The 25,717-nt window shown below is 39.9% G+C and overlaps 1 long non-coding RNA gene across 1 annotated transcript in view; it reads left to right on the top strand.

The window, feature by feature from the left end:
* Positions 1 to 25,717, top strand: part of LOC141991088 (uncharacterized) — an 86,448-nt gene that overhangs the window by 200 nt on the left and 60,531 nt on the right. The window contains exon 1 of the long non-coding RNA XR_012640330.1: positions 1 to 21. This exon is cut by the window's left edge and continues 200 nt beyond it. This is a non-coding gene — a long non-coding RNA (uncharacterized LOC141991088). The remainder of the gene's footprint in view (positions 22 to 25,717) is intronic.

Genomic DNA, 25,717 nt, shown 5'->3' with positions numbered 1-25,717 from the left:
GCTGGCCGTCTAATTAAATACGTAAGTATAATAAAATCATATTTTATGACTATTTGAGGGTAATGAGATTAGTCTTTAGAAGCGATCGCCACATATTAAAGATGCCACTGTCTATAGAATGTTAATAACCTTAAATCAAAGTGTATGGAAACTATTCATGATAAATTAAAAGAAAATTCCTGTATTCATAATAAACTCAGAGCTTTTCAGTTACCGTAGAAGAGATTGTAAAATGTAACACTTTTACCGTGGTATGACAAGCAAACTAAAGTTTCAAAACAATATAGGGCTCTGGTTTAAAAAATGGTATTTGTTTGCATGTGTGTGTTTAGAGGCTTTGGATTTGTGCAGTGCACTAAATGAATTAAGGCTTCTGGTCTCATAATATGCAAAATACATTATCTTAAAAATAAATTGAAAATACTGAACAATGCTTTAATTGTAACATATTTTCTAAAATATACAAACCAATGCTGAAGTTGTTTCTTTCCTGTGCTAACGAAAGCATAATGCTTAAAATCATTTACAGTATCTTTAATTCAGATTACACGCGCCAAGGCGATTTAAATCTGATTACCAAATTAGAAGGTTTTAAAACAAATCCTTTTAAATCTGATACTGTTGACTAAAGAGAGAGAGAGAGAGAAAAAAAAAGTTCCATAAGCCCGTCACATAAGGTAACGATCCTGCCCCAGAAAGAAAGAGAGTTTTAAACCTTTTTGACAACAAATGCAGCTGCCCCACTATTTTGGACGATATTAAGCGAAAATGAATGCAAATCTGTGTTCAGAAGCCATCTGGCCAGAAATAGGGGAATCAGCTGCTCTTCACAACAGGCTCTGAGGCTGAATCTATTTCAGCTCATTTTCTAGATCATCTGGTCCTGCACCCAAAGCGTGGAAAATACGGTCTTTATCATTCACCAACTTTATCTTTGTTGTCACTATACTGCTGGCTACAAGCTACATGCAATAAGAAACTCACATAGGATGTCTCTGTATTTGTACCATAATAACCGAGCTTGCTTGTAGGGTGCGTATTGTCAAGAAGCAACCTCCCACAAAATCTGAGTTTTCCAGATTGATGTGAAGCAAGGAGTAGCTTGTGTGTGATATTCTTAAAATCTAGATTTATGTTTAGCATGGAGGGCAAGCATACTCAAAAGCGCCCATACCGTAGTCTGGAGTCTGAATAAAATAATCAAAGTTCACATTTAAAGAGGGACAAATTGTCCCTCCGTCCGTGTAATGCACACATTGTGACAGAAAAGATAGTTGCCAGATTAGAAACCTAGCTCTGTGTAGTTTGCAGTGTGGAAGAGTGCAGAGTGTAATGGGTGCACGCGTTCTGCTCATTTGATGCTTAACTTGTATTTAACGTTTTTAACTTTTGAAATCTCAGGCGGATCAGAGAGGCCAGTAGCGTCCTTAGCAAACAAAATAGGTCTGGAAAGAAACACATTTTCCTTGGAAACAGCTTGTCTTAAGGAGAGGCTCCGAAATGAGTGTGTCTTGTCTGAGCAGGTACATGACACGTCTAAATTCTGCCTGGGATCATTCTGGGAAGCGTGGTAGTTACCAAATCTTGACCTTAGAAAAGTTAGTCATGCAGAAGGTGTGTGGATTTGAATGAGATTTGCATGCTGCAGCCAAGACCTCCCGAAGTAACGACCCTCCTCCTTACAGAGTGTGAAGTATTCCTTTTGTGTGAATTTACGGGGTGAGGCTTCAATGATCCCCCACAAATTTGCATTTAAATAGCGACATCAAGCGATTCGCGTGCCACACACCAGTGGGCTCCCAGATGTCAAGCCGAAGTCAGTCAGATGGCCATTGCCCAGCTGTCCTCCTAAACATCATACCAGAGCATGCAGTGACCTTAAAGGGACAGAGCCCTCCCTTGCTTTTCCACTCTCCCGGCTTTCGGTTTATTCCTTCAGCATATCCCAGTTACAGACATCACCTTGTAAAAGCTTGAAAAGGAAATCTCAACATCTACAATAAATCAAATGTAAGATTCCTTTCCTCCTTCTCCCAATGTTCTAACAACACACAGCGTAATAACACATAATCACATACTGTACATGGCTCTCACAGATTAAAATTGATAGCCTCATTTCCAATGCCGTTATAGGATTCTCCTCAACTTTATTATTTTTTCCTCAGGACAATTCTCTTGGGACTATTATCTTAATCATTTCAAATTTTTGTCCTGAAAGAAAACGTTACATTCCGATGTTTTAAACCATACCACTTTTCACACGTATGCACTTTGTAGTAAATTGCAACACTGGTCTGCATGGTGCTCGCATCCAGTGCTGCTCTTTTCCTTCTACCAGTGTGTGAGAGCTTCGTTTACCAAAGAAACTTTTTCAGTTGAAAGTTCAGCTGGGAAACTGCAGAAGTGATGACTACACTAGTTTCAATCTTGTCCTTCGCTAACTTACGATTGCTTTCTTAGAGGGGCAAGTACAGGATGAGAATCAAACTTGCCAGCATACATTCTTCAATTTTATTGTTTTAAGGCGCCTTCATTATTAACGTGTTTGGTTACAGTAGGTGTAATTTATGCCTGATTTAACCGAAACGCATCTCTAACTCTTGTTTCCTGTGTTTCAGAGGAGTTGTAAATTCGCGTTTCAGGTATTTTTAATATAGCAATGGAATTCCCAGATAAAGTAGATTCCCAATTTAGGGGGGTTGACCGCTGACTGATATTTCAGAATACAGTTCGCTGTGTAAATTCGAGGGGGAAAGACTTAGCTAAGGTATTAATTAGTATAACATGGTGCAGTTTTTAAGAAATCGATATTGCAGAGAAAGTCTGAACTAATAACACTCCGGCAGCTCCGGCACAAGTTGTTAATGCAGCAAGCAACGGGATTAGGCAGAGGGGATCATCCCCCAGCATCCAGGGCTGGAGTCTTGGGCTCCGGGGCTGCACAGGACATGTGTTCCCTGGCTGTGGGCACAGAGGTTTGGCGGCCCCTGTTCACAGTTGCCATCTCCTCTCCGGGAGAAGCGACAAGCACAGAGATGCTGAAAAGGTTTCAAGAGCTGGAACTGCAGCCGACCTACCTGTCTGTGTTTCTTCACTAAATCAAACCCACCACTTCCTTCCAAACAGCTCACAACAACCCCAACACAAAGGGCAAAGTTACAGGGACAAACAAGGAGGACAATTTAGAGTGGACGTGGGGGATTTAAAAAAAAAGATCCGTATGCTAAATCGTCCACACAAAGCTATGTGCTGGGCAGGTTAAACTTCATCACGGATTTAAGAAACTCTCACTATATTTTCTCTTACTAGCCTCGCGATTTATTTATTTGTTTGTTTGTCTTAGTTGTTCAGATACTTGACCTGGATTCAGATTCTTAAACATCCAGAGTCGAATAAAAATAGGTACGGACTATATATACTTAATCACATAAGCCTTGCCCTATAATGTCTGGAAAGAATAATATAATAATAATAAGAGACAAAAGTAGGTTTATATAGATATACTCTATGTGTGTGTTCTGAGTGCCAAACATTTGTCCTTTCTCTTTGGTGCGCCAGGGAGATAAAATAGTCCTTTTCTGTAACTAGTTTAATTATTTGTAACGTAAATGTTATGCTCAAGATGTTTAGGATCTATAAGAACACACGTTTGTTTGTTTGTTTGTCCCTCCCCTTCCCCACCTCCTCTTGGATCCGAAAAAAAGGGGGTCTCGAGTTAATTGTCATGATGGGATATCAGCGAAAGGTAAAGAAAGGAAGGCACCTTTTAAAATATTAGATGAGTTTCATTAAACAACAACAACAAAAAGTCTGAGCAAGGATGTTTCATTCTATAAGTGAAGAATTTCTAGTGTAGAGGAATCGTGCGAAGGCGATGAAGTTTGATAAACAGCGCCTCCTGGGGTGGAGAGAAGAGATTTTCATCTCAAATCAGATCTAGATCGCAAGAAAAAACTATCATACTTCATATTGTCTTATTAAGGATAAGGAAATCATATGTTTATCTACCACTATTTCAGAAAAAAACTCATCTTTACTGGCCTGCAGTTTTGGCTTTCTTTTTAATAGGTCTTGTTGATCGTTTAACCCTACTTAACAAACGGGACGTTTGAGAGGGCTGTCTGAGCAAGATATGTAAAGTAATTGTAATATTCTTATATGTTCTTATATTGCACAAACACTTTTGCCAGCAATATGATTTTTTTTCATATTGTAAGTGTCTAGCTCGGTTTTTAAAGTATAGTTTACATCTTTCCACTGACGTACGACTAACTTCAGAATATATAAAAAGTCATTTTATTTGGCAAATAACGTGCATAGTATGAGAATACCGTTATTTATGAGTAAACAATCTGTTAATCTAGGCAATGATATTTTACACCAAAAAACGTTTAGAAGTGGGCTTCTGGTGCCACGATTAGATAATCTGAAACCCGAACGTTTTTAAACTTAAAAACCCACCCCGTTTTTTTAAACGTAAACTTTTTCTATAGCTACATCGTGTAGGTGACCCTGGCGGTTGTGTGTCAAGGAAAGAGGGCTTTCCTTAAAGATAAAACTAACCATGTGCGTGGATTGCAAATCAAAAGCAGTATGGAGGCACATTGGCACAGAGGTCCGCAGCCTTTAAAACTGTTTGTCACAATAAAGACTGAAAAATAGAAATCAAATATAGAAACGGAGATGAAAACTGCCGAGCTAGGAAGGACCTTGCTGAGAATGGAAAGATTGTTTCATTCGTGCTTATAATAAAGTTTCGCAGCGTTTTAGGAAGTGAGAAACATTTCCTTGCTCAACACACTGCTCTGACCCTGAAAGAAACTGCACAGAGGCAGTTCATCTGTATTTATTTTAATGACCATTTGTCATTCTCACCATTTGAGCACTGTACCGTACATACCTATTTATTTGTAAACAAAAAAAAACTTTCATAAAAGAAGTTTGCAAATCGATCAGTTCTCCTTTATGCTACGATGAAAATATAAACTGACCCAAACTGAACAAACAAGCATCGATCAGATAATTTCAGATATTATAATTGGCTTTAATTAAACACACTTCGTTCTAATTAACTCTGAAATTTTAGCATGCTTTGGGACGTTGGTGTCTGATTTGATATTGTCAGTCCAGATGTCCTAATAAAATTCAATCCTCCACTCAAGACTTCAGTATTCACTAAGAACAAAATGCAAATTAAATGTAAAACCTAAAGTATCGCCAAAGGTATAATCAAGAAAGGTGTCTCAAAACTTCTCACTTTTTATTATGCAGTAGTTAGATTACATCCTAATAAGACCTCTCCTGAATAATATAAATCTTAACTCTTTCCTGGTCGAGGATTTTCTCTCGCTCATGCTCTGACCTAAAGGGGATTAGTAACATAATACCCCCCAATATACAGTAAAATCTTCATGGCACAATGATAACGTTTAATAAAAAGTGTGTCCGTTTAATTCAGAAATGAAAGTCCTGCATTTCCTGGCAGCGTAATTTTTGGACAGTAAGTTAACAAAAGTTTCAGCTATGAATAACTACTTTGCAGCCAAAGCCAAATGTCCAATAGCTGTTTCAGACCATTATGGAGGATGTATATTTCCTTTTCCGTCAACATAAAGGAAGTCGTGCAGTGGGCAAACGCCCGGCCCTTTGGATAGTTCAGCCAGCTTCAGTAATGAAATAAACTGATAGGGGACACGAAAGTGATATGACAGTAAGTCAAAGAATGAAGATAGTACTCCTGCCCTTGAAAAAGAATGCGCACAAGGGCCCCCTTCTTTTAGCCCCAGAGATTTCCATATACTTAGACTTTCTTTGTGAGCAATAACTGTCTTTTAAATAATTAAAGCCTTAAAAGCAGGTCCATGATCTGCAAAGTTACACGACAGTCTCTCTCTGCAAAGCCTATTAGAGATACAATTTAATGGATATTAGAGATACAATTTAACTATTGGATAGTTTACCTTGGTAAATGTCACTTACTTGTTTTACTCCAAGATGAAGATTTTTTTTTTTATTAAATCAGAACCTTTGCTAAATGTACAGACCAGAATAAATACTGCTAAAAAAGAAAGCTAGTCCAACATTAAACATTTGTATGGTTTCCATACTAATGGAGTCACTTAAAGCTGTTGCTAATTTAACTTTTTTAAAAGGCCACACTGTGGTGATTTGCATTTTCTTTAGGATATTGAAATGAAGAGATAACTGCTGGGCGGTTAGGCTGCCCAGAGCATAGCTGGGGGCCATGCAGAAATAAAAACAGATAAAGAAAAGAAGAAAGAAAGAAACTGGCTTCTCTTCTAGACTATTAATAAGCAATTTGTCCCGCTGAAATTTACATTGCAAAGAAAAACGTGTCCAAGCGTTCGTCTGCTGTTTGAGTTCTGTCAGCGCTGTCCAGCCTGTGTGGTGGATAGACACATTTTACCACAAAGCTGATTTATGAGAACGCTTGAACTTTCAGTCCTTACAACCGTTAGGCAGATCCAGCTGCACAAGGCTAGGCTGGCCATTTATTTGCGTATACATGATCACCTTGTGTTGTTCTGGTATCTTTCGCTTCAAAACGGACTTCTAATTCCACTGTAAATGTCCAGAAGCACAGATCACACACTTGGTGACTAGCTGAACAGTTAGTTTTCAATTCAGCTCTGATTGCTAAACGTGTAACTTGTTTTTGAAGTTTATTTTTAAATCAATTTAGTAGTTGTTGGGAAATAAATACATTCTAGTTTAGATAAACAACAAGTGCTGAGATCGACATTTCTCTCTACCAAATTTCCCTCTTGTAGCAGAGAAAGGAGTTTGCTAAACTCTAGAGTGGGGACGGTGTGCCATCTACAGGACACTTTCATTTGCATTTACAGCAGGAATGGCAAAACCCGGGTTTTTCACATAACACTCTTCTTATATTTTGATTGCTGTTTAAGTCACTTATAAAAATAACTTGAACGTTTCTTTGTGCCATTTTGGTTATGAAACATTGATTACTTGTTATTTGAACTTTTAAACACTATATTAAAACTTTAAAAATAATAAAGGCTTTAGCACTGCCTGCAATTTTTAGACATTAGATTAAAAGATATGAAATGTAAAGATAATGCAATTTGATTTGTTAGTCTAACTCTGCGATTTGAGAGTTGATGTCCCCAAAGACCAGGCTAGCTTTTTCCCTTTATTTATTTTTATTAAAACATCAATCTACTCTGGAGCTGGGTGAACTCAGTTTCACCTAGAGAACATAAAATTCTCCATACCAAGGAAATAAGCACCTTTCATAAATCAACAGTATTCCTGACAGATCGATCAATTTTTGGTTGTTAATCCGAAAGGAGGAGTTTTAATTGCTTCTTGCGTTTTAGTTCAGGCACCGTGGCGTTTCAGCCCCTTCAGTACTTGACTGTGTTCTTTGCTTTTGTATTGGGGGTGGGGTGGGGTGGTGAGAGGAAGCCAGATTATTCGGTTAAATAATCAACATCAATGATCAACATAGCGGCATTCCCGATTTTGTACACAGGATTCAAACCCGCTTTGATTCATTCGCTCCCACCTACCCTCTTAAATCATCTAAACAAAGTAACTCTGGGTAACATACTAGTGCGCAAAGGACGAATAGCGCAAAGACATCCACATAGAAATAGACACTTAAAATTATTGGAAAGTAACTGCGAGGTAAGATATATAATATACACATGTACTTATAACCTGTTTGATGTATGTAGCAAATTGACAGTAAGTAGCATAACTCTGCTGCCCTGTTTGATCAATCTGTCCCAGCCTAATTGTAGGCAGTGCAGCCCAAGGAATGGAGCGAGAGTCACTCCTTGCAGTTCGGATTTTACGTATCCTTTTACCCATCCACACGCACAATCTTGTGGAACTTTCCCTATGATTTATGCAGAATCAGACCACCCCGCGGTGACACACACACACACACACAGACACACAGACACACAGACACACACACACACACAAATGGGACTTGGAAACCCAATCGCTTACCTTTCACGGGTAATTAGGCAACAGACAGGTTTTCCTACTGAACGCCCCAAACTCAAAGAAAGGAGGATAGTGTTTATTGTGGAGGAAAGCTGGGCTGAGGAGTGTGTGTGATCGGTGCTATTTAATACATTACTTACCCTACGACAATCTCGGGAAAGCTCTGTGGGGCAAAGTGATGTGCAGCGCTCAGCAGTGCGCAAGCGCCCCCCCTGGTTTAAACAGGAGGGAGGCGGGAGCAGGAGGCTAGAGGGACTGGGCAGAAATGGGGGTGGGGAGGCAGGAGGTTAGGAAAGGCAACACACCGCCCGAGAAAAGTTTTGGGGAGCCTGCCCTGTAAGGGGAGAGAAGTGCCTTGCGATTCCCGCCCTTGAGCTTGGGTCAGCTGGGAGAGAAATCAGCACCAGGACAGCAGGTTTGAGGGATGTGACAGCAGGACTTGTGCCTCTGATTTGTGCCACTTCCCTGGGGAGAGACTTTCGCCCACTCTCCCCAAAGGGAACTGGCTGCTGCGAATTAGCGAGGGGGAGCGCTGATGAGCAGCATTTAGCACAGGCAACGCGCAGACCTCCCTTGTGGAAGATCAGCCAGGGGACATACAAGGTGCACAGCAGAGAACCGCAAGTAGGGCGCATGGAGTGACTTGGCTGGCAGGAAATGTTTCCTACTTAAAAGTTTCCTACTTAAAAAAAAAAGTTTCCTACTTAAAACATTCAGACCAAAGGGGCAAATCTGGTTGCCCGTCTGTTGGGTTAGGGCCAGCAGCGTTCGGCCGTTACCAGCTCTGTCTCAAGATGTGACCATTTGAATGAGGAAGAGAGGGAGATTTTAAATGGCTTCCCTGAAACACATTGCAAAATCCTTCAGCACCAGAGGTAGAGACTTTAAAAACGGTCTAAAATGAATAGAAACGGAGGAAGTCTGGTCTGCCTCCCCCAAGAGGAGTAAAGCTCGACACGCCTCTACATCTGGTTCCCTTTGGTAGATTTCTCAGCCGGACTTGTTTGAATGCTGTGCTCTAAGCTTGTTTTGAGTACGAGTACTAGACACGTCTCGGTCACACGGCCTTGGCGTGCTGCTTCCCTACAAGTGTATTCCGCTACCAGGAGCTGATGGATGAGCGCTTCAATTTAAGGACAACGTTTGCGGAATAATAGCATGTATTGATGTAACACGCGTGCTAACTCATTCCCATTTTCACACATCTGCACTGATGCTTTGATTACGTTTACATAATCCCTGCAGAAAATGTATTCTCCCAGCAAGTTTGCACTGGGCACACAGAGTTATCCCAGGTTACGGCTAGACACTTTAAATAAAAGCATTAGGAGACATTTCTAGGAACGTAAATTGGGTCGTTGCATTGCAGGATTAGATCAGAAAGAGCAATTGAAGTTTTATAGGAATGCACACAGACTAAAACTGTTTTTACCAATATTGGCCTGCTTGAATAATCAACTAGTGGAATTTACCATATGGTTAATCATTAACATTTTACTAGCCCCCATATTGTTTAGCCCACAGGAGCATAATGGTGCCATACAAGGAACCTGCTGTATCACACCATTTTCAACTGCCTCTCGCTTCAAATATTCTCAATCCTCCAGCGCAACCAAACTGTTTTATTAACAACAAGGTTAAGACAAAATACCTGAAACGATTGTAAAAAGAAAGTGGAACCATGGCGTTATGGCAATGAATTAGTTACTGTATTATCATGTGTAACACAAAAGTGACCTGAGAGTAGATATGTTAGTTATTTGTGCTTAATAACCATTATATGAAACCATGGAAAGGTTAAAAAAAATCATGCTAATCATTGGTACCCAGGATTTGCGCACTCCTGCGACTTACCTTCTTTTGCTGCCCTCTACCTAGTTTGTTTACATTTGAACTAGTTGCATGCCAGTGAGGAGAAGGAGTCTGTGCAGAACTAGAAGCACTCATTGTTTTGACGAGAAGTTTGTGTTATATTTTCTGAATAAATGGTGATAAGTCTCTAGATACAATATTACCTTTTTATGGATTAGATTCTATTTAATCTGTCTCTGTACTTTAGAAGACCTCCAACCTGAAGAGCATTTGCTTCACCTGTTTAGACTGTGGTTCTGTTTTGGAGCTTGTGATGAAACTCTGTAGGATAAATGAAGTATGCATCGGTATGGAAAGTTTAAAAAAACGTCACATTTCTTGTTCTTCATCTGCAAAGAAAACAGTAGTGTTTAGAACTAAAAGGGATCGATCCTTGAGACTTTACCATACGATGACTGTCATGCTTTAGTAAAATTCATCTCTATGACTTGACACTATTAGAGAGACAAGGTGGGTGAGGTAATATCTTTTATTGGACCAACTTTTGTTGGTGAGAGAGACAAGCTTCCTAGATACATAGAGATCTTCTTCAGGTCTGGGAAAGAAGATCTCTGTGTGGCTCGCAAGCTTGTTTCTCTCACCAACAGAAGTTGGTCCAATAAAAGATATTACTTAAGCCACCTTCTCTCTGTTATATCCTGGCACCCACATGGATACAACTACACTGCATACAACATTGAGAGATAATGCTTTTCATCTCCTTAAACCAGGAAAAAAATCTATTTACCCTTGCTACTCAAATGCTCAACAACTCATGAGTATATTTATCTTGTAATAGGTTTATTAATTACTATTTTAAACCGTTTAACTCCGTTTTAATTATTAAGTGTTTAAGAAAAATGCATAAAGACAACTATTTTCCTTGTTGTAAACATAGTGGTTTTCCAGATGTGAATTTTCTTCCCAAAGTAAATATTAAAGGTGATGAATTCTTGTATTCAAAATATTTTAATGAACAGCAAGATTCTTTTACAACTTTTTCTTTAGTCAGTTAGTATGTTTTCAACTTCCAGTAATATTAAACACATAAATTTACCCATCTTAACTTTCAGCAAAAAACATAGGGGAAAGCAAAACAAAACACTACCACCAATAGGTAGCTATTGGTAAAGCTCTGTTTTAACTATTTAGTTTACCTATTTCAGTGGAGTTGAAACTTAATTTTTTTGGTCATGAAAATGAAGAAAAGCAGTGAGGAGCTTGAAAGTTTGCCTTTTTCACCAACAAAAGTTGGTCCGATAAAAACTTATCACCTCATCCCACTTTTCCCTTTCATAAAATAGGATGACCTTCACAAGTACTGGGTTTCCCAGACTTTTTCCATAAGTTAATATTTGATCCTGAAACATATGAGGGTGTATGCAGTGTATAAAGAGCATGACTAGCTAGAGCAAATTTTGACTGATGCTGTTCATTTATTTGTTTTTTCTTAGGTTGGTTGAAGATCTTTATTGGTATTGGTTATTCTTTTAGGATGGAATTCCTGTTGTGATCTTTTAGCAAGCTCCACTATGACAGATATCTTAAACTACTATTACATGTCTGGAAGTGATGCACAATTATTTAGTTTGAAGATATTTGGAACAAAATTATAGTTACAAAATCAGACTGATTATTTAAATAATGGAAAAGACACAGTTTAGGAATGCAGTTAGATTTAAGAAATTAAAACTTTTAATGTTAACCCCTGTCATAAACTCAAATGACATCTCCTATGTTTTTCATTATTCTAATGCCAATATTTGTTTTGTTTTTAAATTTCAAACATTTATTTAATTTAATGATCATAGAAAGTGTCAGGTTGACAGCCTTGGAAACAGAAGATATCTGTTTGCAGCACAGAAGGTATTGCAAGGGGAGCTGCAAAACAAGAATCTTCCACTAGTGTAGCTCAAATTTGACCTGAAGGGACCATCTGTGCAGTGAGAAAGGTAATTCAGCTTAGACTGTAAATTTGTCAGGACAGGATCTGTGCCCTCCTGCACGTTTGTGCAGCACCTAATACTGTAATACGAGGTCCTGATTCTGACAGGGACCTTTATGTATAATCATAGAATCATAGAATCATAGAATATCAGGGTTGGAAGGGACCCCAGAAGGTCATCTAGTCCAACCCCCTGCTCGAAGCAGGACCAATTCCCAGTTAAATCATCCCAGCCAGGGCTTTGTCAAGCCTGACCTTAAAAACCTCTAAGGAAGGAGATTCTACCACCTCCCTAGGTAACGCATTCCAGTGTTTCACCACCCTCTTAGTGAAAAAGTTTTTCCTAATATCCAATCTAAACCTCCCCCATTGCAACTTGAGACCATTACTCCTCGTTCTGTCATCTGCTACCATTGAGAACAGTCTAGAGCCATCCTCTTTGGAACCCCCTTTCAGGTAGTTGAAAGCAGCTATCAAATCCCCCCTCATTTTTCTCTTCTGCAGACTAAACAATCCCAGCTCCCTCAGCCTCTCTTCATAAGTCATGTGCTCTAGACCCCTAATCATTTTTGTTGCCCTTCGCTGGACTCTCTCCAATTTATCCACATCCTTCTTGTAGTGTGGGGCCCAAAACTGGACACAGTACTCCAGATGAGGCCTCACCAGTGTCGAATAGAGGGGAACGATCACGTCCCTCGATCTGCTCGCTATGCCCCTACTTATACATCCCAAAATGCCATTGGCCTTCTTGGCAACAAGGGCACACTGTTGACTCATATCCAGCTTCTCATCCACTGTCACCCCTAGATCCTTTTCTGCAGAACTGCTGCCTAGCCATTCGGTCCCTAGTCTGTAGCGGTGCATTGGATTCTTCCATCCTAAGTGCAGGACCCTGCACTTATCCTTATTGAACCTCATCAGATTTCTTTTGGCCCAATCCTCCAATTTGTCTAGGTCCTTCTGTATCCTATCCCTCCCCTCCAGCGTATCTACCACTCCTCCCAGTTTAGTATCATCCGCAAATTTGCTGAGAGTGCAATCCACACCATCCTCCAGATCATTTATGAAGATATTGAACAAAACCGGCCCCAGGACCGACCCCTGGGGCACTCCACTTGACACCGGCTGCCACCTAGACATGGAGCCATTGATCACTACCCGTTGAGCCCGACAATCTAGCCAGCTTTCTACCCACCTTATAGTGCATTCATCCAGCCCATACTTCCTTAACTTGCTGACAAGAATACTGTGGGAGACCGTGTCAAAAGCTTTGCTAAAGTCAAGAAACAATACATCCACTGCTTTCCCTTCATCCACAGAACCAGTAATCTCATCATAAAAGACGATTACATTAGTCAGGCATGACCTTCCCTTGGTGAATCCATGCTGACTGTTCCTGATCACTTTCCTCTCATGTAAGTGCTTCAGGATTGATTCTTTGAGGACCTGCTCCATGATTTTTCCAGGGACTGAGGTGAGGCTGACTGGCCTGTAGTTCCCAGGATCCTCCTTCTTCCCTTTTTTAAAGATTGGCACTACATTAGCCTTTTTCCAGTCATCCAGGACTTCCCCCGTTCGCCACGAGTTTTCAAAGATAATGGCCAAGGGCTCTGCAATCACAGCCGCCAATTCCTTCAGCACTCTCGGATGCAACTCGTCCGGCCCCATGGACTTGTGCACGTCCAGCTTTTCTAAATAGTCCCTAACCACCTCTATCTCCACAGAGGGCTGGCCATCTCTTCCCCATTCTGTGATGCCCAGCGCAGCAGTCTGGGAGCTGACCTTGTTAGTGAAAACAGAGGCAAAAAAAGCATTGAGTACATTAGCTTTTTCCACATCCTCTGTCACTAGGTTGCCTCCCTCATTCAGTAAGGGGCCCACACTTTCCTTGGCTTTCTTCTTGTTGCCAACATACCTAATAAAATGAGTTGTTTCTTTGCCTTTCTGCTAAGGACGCCAGTTACTTCCAGTTGGGATGTTGTTCTCTCCATTACTGACTAAACAGCCATCCGCTCATTTCAGATAGCCCACTGAACAGCCTTCAGAGGATATTGACTTTTGTATTAAGGCTGTCCTGGGTTGGCTTTGCAGCAATCCAGACTCTGCAGGAGGAGGACTACAGTCTTTTAAAACATTGCTGGACGTGTCTACCACTGCATTTTGTTTGAATGAAATTTCCAGTGAATCAGATCAGTTCTTGGTACTGGGGGGCATGGATCAGCATTCATGTTGCACTCCCCATCAGTACCTGGCCCAAACTGGGGAAGCTCATGATTCAACTAACAGACCAAATTTGGTGATGAATCCTGGTCACATGCCATCTGAAGGACTTTGCACATACACTAAGAAGGTCTTAGTACTAGTAACCTATAAGTGTCCTTGCTGTAGCATTGAAAATGGACTTGTGCAAAGATGATAAAGGTAACCTTGGTAGTGCCATGATATTTGCACATGAAAATAGCTTGCCAATAAGTCTTTAGTTATCTGCATTTTGGATGCATATTGGTAGTTCTGAGCAGGGTGGAGGAACATAATGAATTGACTTTTAATTACCATTTCCCTAAATACGTTTTCCTTTCTCAGTATGCTGTCCAGCACATTTTCTTCTCTTAAAGACATAACCAGCAGCCAAGAGAAATGGTGAGGCTTTTCAAGCCTCTTTGATTAAGGGAGTACACCTGCTGCTTGTTACTGAGCTTCACAGTTTGGGGAATGTGTTAAATCCTCAGCTGTGGCTGGATGCTCAGCCATAGCTATAACCAATATTGCTCTTTAAATCTGTGCTCAGTAAGAAGGGTGCAATGTTTTCTCCTATGTGTGCCACACAAGTTTTGTATACCTTTGCCATGTTAGAATTAGACTCTTGAAATGTTCTGTGCACGGGGCTACTTCTTGGGACCATTCAGAAACTTAAACTAACAAAGAATGCATAAAAAATAGCCATTGCATCTGTGCTCAACGCCCTGGTTAATCTCCAGGTGAAGTGTTGGTTTTGACCTATAAAGGTTCTACATGGGTTGGGATCTGGCTACCTGTGATAGCTCTGTAGTTGTGATCAGTAGAAGGACTTTGGTTAATAGTTCCCTGTTTTAAAAAGATGCTGGAGGCAGGGCGTTTTCCATGAGAGGTTATAGAAGCTAGAGCTCAGAGCCGCCATTTGACCCTAATAGGATTATTAGGATGTTCCAGAACAGGTGGGATGAGGGATTTGGAAGGACTGATTGGGTAGGGGGAAGTTATTAATTTATGATGAATTGATTTCAAGGATAGTCTATTGTTAGAAATGTGAGTGGTCTGTATAGAAAGTGGTTAAGTTTATATACTTTTATTAGGGCTGGCCAGCAAACAACAATTCCAGTTTGTGAAACATTTCAAAGTTTTGAAATCTGATTTTGTTCCACACTGGAATGAAAATGAGGCCTTTCAGAATCTTTTGTGAGATAGGGTTGGATGGGGAGAAGAGTGAATGACACACACACACTTATTTGCCTAGTGTGTTGGGCTCTGGCCTGGGCTGTGGGAGTCCTAGATTCAAGTCCTTGTGCTGTCTGATTTGGTGTGAAAAATTCTGCTCTGACTCTCTCATTCTGAGCAAAAATGAAAGCCTGGACCTGAGAAATCTTCTTGACAAAATGTTCAACAATATGTTTTCATAAACCATTTTGATTTTGACAGAAAAAGTTTCCTTGGAAAACTTCAATCGGCTCGAACTCTGATATCAATTTGTAATGTTATATATTTTAATGTTTTGTACAAGCAGCTAGAGCTTGGGATAGTTATCTTAAAATAAATAAATAGAAGATTTTTTGACTGACTTACAGGAATACATCATACCCAGCATAGCAAATCATTCTCAAGAGATTGTATTCAACACTCCCGCAAACTATTCTGTATTCTTTTGCCCAGAGGTTCAACGGAGTGAGTTCTCCCTCACACTTTCACCTTTGAACCGTAACACACAATGTTGCATTTAGTTGCTGACCATGAAAAAGCCTTTCAACACGTTTTAAAATTAATTGTGCAAATATTTTTATGCTGTATGTAGAATTGCAAATTCATTTTTTAAATTTTAAATGCAAACCCTTTATTTTTCACACACTCATGTTGCTCAGAAAAGAATTTCTGGTTGTACTCAAGGCTTTTCAACACACCAGAATGATAACGTACAGGCAGATGTCTGAATAGTCCTAGATGCTAAGAAAGAATATCAGTATCATAATTTCTAAATTCTTTGGGCCCAATTAATCTGTAGCGTTGTTGAAGTCAGAAGAGTTGCATGCAGGATAAAATTGGCTCCTTTATTTTTAAAAATCAACTGATACTGTATATGTCCTCCTGGCCTCTCCCATTCAGAAGTTAAATTATCTTGCTTTGGGACTTCTTTCTAAAGGTAGTCAGTTAAGATACTAGAATGGGTCTAAAGGAACACATTGCTGTTCCCCGTCCATTTATTATTTGCTCATTTTTTAGTGCACCTCGCCCTCTATCAGCAGTTTCCATTCTTCATTCTTTAATCTTAGCTGTAGCTTGTAGTGCGTCTTTCAGTGCTGAGGCAGCGACACTCCACATTTCAGCTCTGCAGGGATGCTATAGAAGTGAGTAGGTAAGTTTCCCCATGGTATCAGCATGTTACCTTTGCAGTTTCACTCTTCCATCAGCCTGGAGCATCTTGTCCACTCCAAATCAGGGTTTTCCTCATGACAGCACACATTTGCTGCTCTTTTACTAGTGGGCATGTGGCAAACATGTTTCAGCATATGTGAAATATATTGTTAATGCTTTAAAATTTCAAATTCCATCTGTTATGTGGGAGTTTGAAATCTAGGATAAAGGGTCTTGCATTTTCTGTGAAAAATAAGCATTTATAATTAAATGAACCATCCTACACTAGTCATTCTGCATATTCTATATTAACTCATATCAATTTGTCACTAGAAGTATATAGAATAAGTGTTTGTTTACAACTAATACATTATTGGGATTAATTTATAATGATAAAGGTTTAATTATAGTGCCTATTTTTAAATGATTTTATAAAATGCATTTCTGATCTTGTTGAACAGTCCTTTATACAGGACTTGCAATAGATTTGTAAGGATACTTGGTTAAAAAACCAGACTACTACTGAATCATAATTAATGATTAAAAAAACTGCATACAATTCTTTGTTTTTAGTTAGTCATGAAATTATTTTCTTTGTTTGGTGAAATATTTTACAGCTATTCTTTTTCTGCAGAATAGAAAGTAAGTAAAGCACCATGACAGAAAAGGTTATAATCTCAAAACCTTAAAAAAAAGTAACGTCATCTCCTCTAGTGTTGAAGGTTAAATATTTTAGTGAAAAGTGTCAGGGATGTAAGAGGACATTGACTGAAACAGTGGCCCACTTTCTTAAGTAACTGTCTTTGTGCCACAGTCTTGAATCCCCTAGTTTAAAGACCTATTGGAAATGAGGTCATGAGGTGAGAGGTCATGTACCAGGTGACCAAGAGTTCAAGTTAAAATGTGGCAGCAGCATTCATCAGGGACAGAGCAAACCAAAATCACAAAAACTTCACCAACAGTCAGAGTCCTGTCAGGCATACAGAAAATAAAATCTGTTCTCTTTGTGTATCAAAAATTAAAACAAAAATGGGAGCTATAGTAAATGTTTGCCTCTAGGCTTGTTTGCTAGGGGGAAAGTCTTATCACCAGCTGATGGAGACTGTTGGGATGATGAAGGAAAATGTGTATGGTTTTATAAAAATAACAGTGAGCTAATAGAATTTAATTACTAGTAGAGGATCCCATAATGTGAAAAAAGAATTTTTAAATAAAAACCATTATAATCAGAACATATTTACATGATTATGGACTAATAAAAGTGTTAATAGTGTATATTTTATTTCCAATACACAGAATGTATAATAGATATAAAATAAGTATTCTTTAAATCACATCTGAATTTAGTATGTAATTTTCAGCTTTTAGCCAACATTTAGAGTTAACTTTTTTGGTGCATGTAAAATATGAAGAATAAGAAATTATAAAATAAGATATTGTGAATGTTTGATCAGCTACATTATATATTTTCTTGTTGTGATGAAGTATATAAACCCAGCACTGGGACTGAAGGGGTTAAAGATGATCTCATCCAACTGCACATGAAGATCATGCTCCAAATGGAGGTGAAACTTAAAAAGAAGCCAGAAAGCTCAGAAGGGGGCTAAAAAGACAGGGAGAAGAACCTGCTCAGGGAGCTCCGGCGAAGGCACACTGCAGCAGCTTCTCTGGGGAATGAGAAGCCTACCTGCTGAGCCCACACATGTTAAAGGTGCAGTTTGTACCTTTTCTTATTTACCTTTTGCTGTGGACTGCAAAGCTTGGACCAAAGAGATGGGGGTAGGAAGTGCTCCAGGCTGGGCAGCCTTACAGCGCTCTTGGGTGCCTGACCTTTGGTGATCCTCACAGGTGCATGGGCTGGAGCCCTGTGGATTGTGAGGACCCTGGCTCCCCTTTCAATCCTCCTCCACATTAAGAAGGAACTGACTCCCTAACCACTCGGCAATGCTTCCATCAAGCAGCAACTTTCACACAGACATACAAAAGGACTTCTGCATATGCCTGTCCCTGTGAAATAGAATAGATTCTGGCACATTGTTTCAGGTTCCCAACTAATAACAAGCTTCCAGACAATGACACGATAGGCCTGGGAGTAATGTTCCTGTCTGTTGGCATATGAAAAGAAAAACTAGAAAAGATTCTGAGCAGTTAGATACTTCAGAACTTGTACACTGCATGTCACTACAACAATAGTTATGAATGATGGGACTGTCATGGAATCTTATAGATTATTCCATTCCGTAGGTGGAATGCTAGTGGGCTCCATTGTGCTAAACAGAGTAGTAAGGGCATTTAACACAAAAGTACAAGAGCTAAAGTGCTGAAAACTTCTGGAGAGTTAAAAGGGTGTGACCAGACCTTACAAACTTGATGCTCCAGCCATGGGTATGGAAGATATTCACTGGCATTGGCTCTTGTATAACAGGATGCTCCACGGAAAATATTGTTGAAAAATCCAATTGATGGGGACCATTAAATGTACAATTTTCAGTGGCATTATTTGGTTACTGAGGGAGCATTCCACAGGCAATATTGAATACAATAGTGTCTAAAAGAATCTGCTGTATAGCAGTATCCATTCCCCAGACAACCTTCCATGTCTATATCCATCTGGCAAGGCATCTACTAGAATACTGTTGGCATGATTACTGCTAGTAAGCATAATCAATTAACTACTTGAATTGGATATTTAATTTTTTTTAATATTCAGTACTAAAGGCAGAGAGTGACAGTTTCTATTATGCATTAGACATATTGGATTAAAATAGTTCTAACTGTAAAAGCCACCATAAGTACTGGATTCTGATTAACTTGAAATAGTAAGTACATACAGGTTTCACTCTTGGAACATAATAAATGAAAATGACACCCCTCACCTCAAGTTTTACTACTAGAACAGGTTAGATATGCACTTTTGTTCAAAGGATATTTTGTCTACACCATACATTAAGAAAACTGACACACCTCCAGTTTGAGGAATGAATATTTGCTGGGTGTAAGCAAGCCAGCCAGCGAAGTAGGATGTGAGGAAAATGAAATGCTGAAGGATCTTTTTTCACTTTAAGCAAAGCAACTGATCCCACATGTAAACAGGACATAGGCATCACCAGTGTTGGTCCACTGATCTCCAGTCCCATACTTTCCCTGTTTACCAGGCATGATCTTAACACAGTCCTTGAATTATTTCAGTAGGCCTTTTTGTTTGTACTAATTCAGTCTTTCAGCTTCTTTTGCATCTTTTCCCCACCAACATTTATTCTTATATGTTATTGAGACGCTATAAGAAACTTTCTCACAGTTGAGCTCACAATTAAGATAAATTTGCAGACCCACTTCAAGCCCCACCTCTAATTTTATGCCCTGGTTTAGAAAAGATCTTCTTTTATAGTAATAATTTTACACTGTGAAATAAAGAACAAAATATATTTTACAAAATCATGCCCTGTACTGTTTCTAGGATATCAAAGCAGCACCAGAGCTGGCCATCATGGAGCTTAAAAAAAGAAAGTTTCAAAAATGATTACAATAATTTATTTGCAGAACATCTCACTCTTGCTGCTAGAGGCATTCAGTACTTTCTTCTCCCACTTTCAACAGAAACATCTGCAGGTATTAATTTTATGTGGGTATTAATTCTATTTCTCTATACATTAAAATGGAATTGCTCTATACAATATCAAAAATGTTTTTGGAAAATGAAAATTTCCAGTTGATGAATTTCCTGATTGTGCTATTGTTTCATACTCCTCTGTAAAACTGCTGGGCAATTTAGTTGTTAATTGCACCTGTAAAGTTGACCTGACATTATTCAAGAACAGAATACATTGCTATGCAATTTGTTTCAAACTCCTAATGCACAAAAAAAAAAAAAAAGGAGGAAATTGGTTAGAATTTATTAATAGTTCTTTTATTCAGTCTTTATAATATAAACACAAACCTGTTACAATTACATCCTGCCTCCATCTATGTAATTTACAAATATTATTGTGAGGGAATAATATGTAATTTTAAAAATACGGACCTTCCCTCTATTCTAAATATTCTGTTTCAGAACACAATTTACCCTGTAATTAAATCTACAAGTGTTCAGTGGGTCTAGACTCCTAACCTCAGATTCTTCTCAAATTCCTGTTTCAGTTTATTCTCTTGCCATTAATTCCAAGGAAGCAATATTATTTAGGTGTAGAAAATCTTCATGCAACCCTCATTTCTTCCATGGTTTCAGCACACCCTTCCTCTGCTGCTTTGAGATTGGAGGGGCTTTTACCCATTATATGCTCTACTTCTCCAACAAACTTTATTGACATTCACTTCTTATAATTAAAGCACAGCAGGAGAAGCCATCCCCAGGTGCTGGTTGTGGGATGCTGGGAGGAATAATCACCCTTGAGGTTTTGTAATTGTCTCCCTATGTATATGAAAGAAACCAGGGCAGAGCTTAGAGAAGTTATTTTTTATAATGATAGGAAATACCATTCTTTTAGTAGTGATTAACACTCTTTTGACTAGTGTATAAATACATGCATATGTATTTTTAAAAATGCAGATACATTTTAACCTGACAGTGAGGGAGAATCCACAACAGCCTTTGATAAGTACTTCCAATGGTTAATTAACCTCACTGTTTAAAATTTGCACCTTATTTCTAGTCTAAATTTTATAGCTTCAACTCCTAGTCATTGGGTCTTGTTACACCTTTGTTTACTAGATTGAAGAGCCCTCTAATATCAAATTTCTGTTCCTCATGTAGATAGTTCATCATCAAGTCATGCCTTAATTTTCTCTTTGTTAGGATTAAGAGATTGCACTTCTTGAGTCTTTCCCTAAGAGGCATGTTTTCCAAGCCTTTAATCAGTCTCAGGGCTCTTCTCTGAATTCTTTTCAATTTTTCAACATCTTTCTTGAAGTGTGGGCTCAGTATTCCAGTATGATCATGTGACCAGGCTGAGTGCAAAGCAAAAAGTAAAAGGCAGGTGCTGTTGCTTAATCTGTGAATGACCTGCTTGAGAGCCAAGAGGACTGCAACCATCAGGTCTCTCCAGATAAGGGCAGGCCAAAGAGCCTAAGAGGGTATGGTTGGGAATCAGCGAGTGGGCCTGGGGCCATCTGAGTGAAACAGTGGAGAGCTCCCCTAGCTGGGGTGGAGCTTGAGGAACTGTTGGGTGCAGTTGGATACAGGCAAGAATATCTACTGACTTTGTGGAAAGGTTTGGGAAGCCTGAGGGGAAGGCTTGAGACTCTGGGAACTGACTGATCTGAAGGGAAGGAGCCTCAAAATGAGAACATCTCCTTTGCAAGATAAATGACACCCAGCTGTGGAGACTTTGGTTTGAAATGTAAAATGTGGGGTGTATGTGTGCATGATTGTACGGAAAGGTGGAATGCGAGGCAACAGCCATACACTGACAATGGGGTAGTGAAGCACTCTGTGATAGTGCTAGACCCTGAAATCCCCATATGGAAAAATCTGACGGTATGTTTACAATTAAAAACCTGCAGCTGGCCTGATGCCAGCTGACTTGGACCAGTTGTGGGTTTTTAATTGCAGTGTAGACATACCTTCTCTGACCTCAGACTGGACTATATCTGTATATTTGTTTAGTCAGCAAATGGGCCAGACTTTCTGGTGTGGTTACTTTGCACTGCACCAACAGAAGACTCTGGCTACAGAGCTGGTGTATTTGGCTCTGGGAAGATCAATATTTAGGGATCTGGGGCAAAAATTGGGGATTGGCTCTGCTTTGAGCAGCGGGTTGGACTAGATGACCTCCCAAGGTCCCTTCCAACCCTGATATTCTATGATTCTATTCTATGATTCACTCCAGCGCAAGGGTGATTATCCAGTAAAGAAGGAACTGCCTAGAGTAGACTAGACTTACACCATGCCTGCTGCCAGGGAGACCAGGGGACTGGTAATCTTGGGATTGCAAGAATGCAAATGTGAGCATTATGCTACCTTTGTACACCCTCAGAATCCCACATAAATCCATAGCATGGATAATCCATAATACCCAGTGGACCACATGCCAAAGGGAGATGACCATGTGAAACTTCCATAGAAAACAATGAAAGTTGCAGGTGTTAAACACTTCTCAAGATTTGGCCCATTGTACTTATTAAAGCTGTTACTCTGCATGTGCAAAACAAGTTTTCAAAAATCACCTATAGTGCTGTATTTTTTAACTGAGTTGTAAAAAGTTTTGCATGTCTCTTGGAAAAATACTTTTCTTTGGATGGATGAATGAAAAATAGCATCTACAGGGAAAGCAACTCCTCACCAACTTCAAGGCTGAGACATTTTAATAAAAGTTTCAGAAAATATTTACACCAAGAATAAATATAATCTGTGAAAATCACGGTCTTCCATCTAAATACAGACTGTGTCCCAGCTACAGGACATTTTGGGTGCTAATAAATGGCATACTTGCTAGTATTTTTTTAATGCCAGATACTTCTTGGCATGAAGCAGAGAAGCACCTGTTCAAACGGCGGAAGCTGCAGAGAAGAAGGTTCTCATACTAACAGTGGTGAGACTGAATGAAGAGACTTAAAGGAGGATGTGATACACAAGAGGAGGAAAGAGAGGCTTTGTCCTGGAGCTATGCTGGGAGCCCTGGTTGGTTTTAAATATAAGGACATTTTTTGACCACTAGCAGCACAGATTAACACACAAATTAGCTGCAGTCCACAGGAAGGTTTGGCATCTGTTATTCTGTGTAGCTTCAAGGTTTATGTTTTGGATTAGGAAAACTTGACTGTTGTCATTGTTTACAAGCTCCATGGCCACTGGGTTAAGGAATTGGGACTTAATATCTCTATGTGATAATGCACAGAGTATTAGCAAAAAGGGAGGGAACTAGAAAACCTGGATAAAAAAATCTTGGCAATATATAACCAGCATCTAAAGGGTTTTGTGTCTTAATTTCTTCTGTATGGATTAGAACAACTAATGCACAAGTTGTTTTAAAGCTGTTTTTCTGCCACATATGACTGGTTATTCATGGTTGCTGAGTCATTGTGCTGACAGCTTCATATTAAAAAGTACACATGGGCAAGTCTCACCATCACTATCCATCTCCTCATGCAGAGAAAAGAAGCAGCAGTCTGTGTTTGCAAGCTCCTTGCATCTTCTGAAGTGCTGAGCCAAACTATTTTCAGTTGGGTTAACACTGAAGTTAAGTGTGGCTTTTGGACTGTGAGCGCAGGAAGGAGAGCACTTTGCTAACTATCTCTAAGCAGATTAGGAAATGGCTTAGCAGTAGCCAGCAATTGCAATAGCTGCTGTGTGAGACCAGATTTTGGAATTTGGCCTTGATTAGTAGCTAGTTTGTTTTTTTATATACTCTGGGGCTCGGTCTAAATGCTTATTATCAACTTTTCTTGCTTGCTGTAAGTTTTGGTTCTGATTGGTTGAACTTTGGCAACTGACGTCCCAGACCAGGCGAGATGGTGACTTTATTTGAAAGTGTGGCTATGTGAAGTGGGTAATATTTATCACCTGAAGGTTTCTGTGTTTTTGCTTTGCTTTGCTTTTTTTTGGCAGTTTTAGTTTAGGCACAAATCACAGGGCAGGGAGCCAGGACTGCTTGTCTCTGCCACTAACTAGCTCTGTGTTTTACATCTCTGCATTTGTTTCTCTACCTGAAAAAAATCCCTACCCAATTTTGTAAAACACCTTGAGCCCTACAGATGAAGAGTGCTAATGCTGGATGACCTGTCTTTTTAAGGGGTTCAAACACTAATTCTGACCTATGCCTGGTGACAGAAATCAGGTGACTGTGAGCAGTATAAGGAGTAGCTTGCAGCCAGGAGGGTTGGGAGTAACATTTTTGAAAGGCACTGCAGCAATGGGGTACTGTCTATTGGTATCTCTCTGCTGAAAGGGAGCTGGTGAAGAAGCAGCCTAGGGAGGAGGCCTAGAAGGTGGGTTACAGAAGGACCTTGGAGAGGGGTTTTTGTACTATGGGAGCCAAAGATGAAGGCCTGATAGGCCATGGGCTTGGGTACCACAGGAAGTGGCCCTGACAAACAACAAAGCAATTTAGGGTAGACTGCTGCTCACAGTTTAGAGGCTTGTAGCAGAGGTAGGGCAGGCACCCCCAGGACTTCCCGCTACATGGTGCTATGAGAGAACTGGCAACACCTGTGTTGAGGGGGAAAGGAATATTGAATCCAGAATAGGCTGATTAAGGGTTGTCTCTGATTAGTTTGTGATATCTTCTTTTGCCAGGAAGAAGAAGCCTTTTGCTTTGCCTAGAGAGCCAAACCACCAACTCAAGGGAGCACCCAACTATTTGAGAGTGAAAAGAAACTGAGGCATAGGTGACTGGATGTGGGACAAGAAAAACATGTTTACAAGACCCAAGGATAAGTTATCTAGGGATAGGTTGTAAATACTCCTTATGTGGCTCTGCAGTGGGGAGCGGGCTAGAGGGTATAAGCAACAAGCAACTTCCTCTCCAGCCCATCTGTGCCCAACTCTCGTTACCCGTGTAAGGGCTAGCCTGCATTGCAGTCCTTGCATATGGAGAAATGCAGGGAATGCTACTGGGATGCTTTTTCCAACCTCACCCATACAATTCTCTTGCTAGGAGCACCATGGGGTAGGTGGAGCCATGACTCTGCCTCTTCCATGCACAGATGCGTGCATACTTGCCAAATGCTCTCCCCTAAATGTCACTGAGGTGCTCTTAGAGGCATCCTACCTCTTGGTGGGGAGGAGGGAAATGCTTCCAGTGCAGCTCCCCAGTATTCCTTATGGGCTAGATGTCATAACTAGCTCTTATAATGCAAACTCTTTATAGGACTGTAACCTGCTGTATGGACAGGGACGACTATACACTTTGGGAAATATATATAATAAATTATTACTTCAGTGATATTACTCTGATTTGTACCTGTGTAACTGAGATGAGAAGCTGGCACGTAGAGGGGGGAAAGAGAAGTTGCAGTTTACCTTAAGGATAAATTGAGTCTCTTGGGCATATCTCAGCAATAAAGGGCGATATGGAGCCATATATCGTGCAGGGAGATTAGGGAAATGTAATTCCTTCCTGAGCTCCCCAATGCATGGCAGATGTGCAGGCTGCACCATTCCTTAAGACTGTGCAGTCTTCCTGTCCCATAAGCTAATGGCCTTGCCTCCTTGCTGTATGATTGTGTCTGGTGGGGTGCTCAAGGGTTGTTCAAGGGAAGAATCATCCCTTTCCTTACCAGGCTAAGGATAGTGTACTTTTAAAATGGAGCATGGTGCTTTTGTGAAATAGCCTGATTTTGAAACCCTTAATCACACAAAGTAGCACTTGCCCAGCAAGTAGTCCC

Source organism: Natator depressus, chromosome 7, assembly GCF_965152275.1.
Source record: "Natator depressus isolate rNatDep1 chromosome 7, rNatDep2.hap1, whole genome shotgun sequence".
In the NCBI taxonomy this organism is placed as follows: Eukaryota; Metazoa; Chordata; order Testudines; family Cheloniidae; genus Natator; species Natator depressus.
Note: the sequence above shows the minus strand (reverse complement) of the source record. Positions and strands in the feature narration are given on the sequence as shown.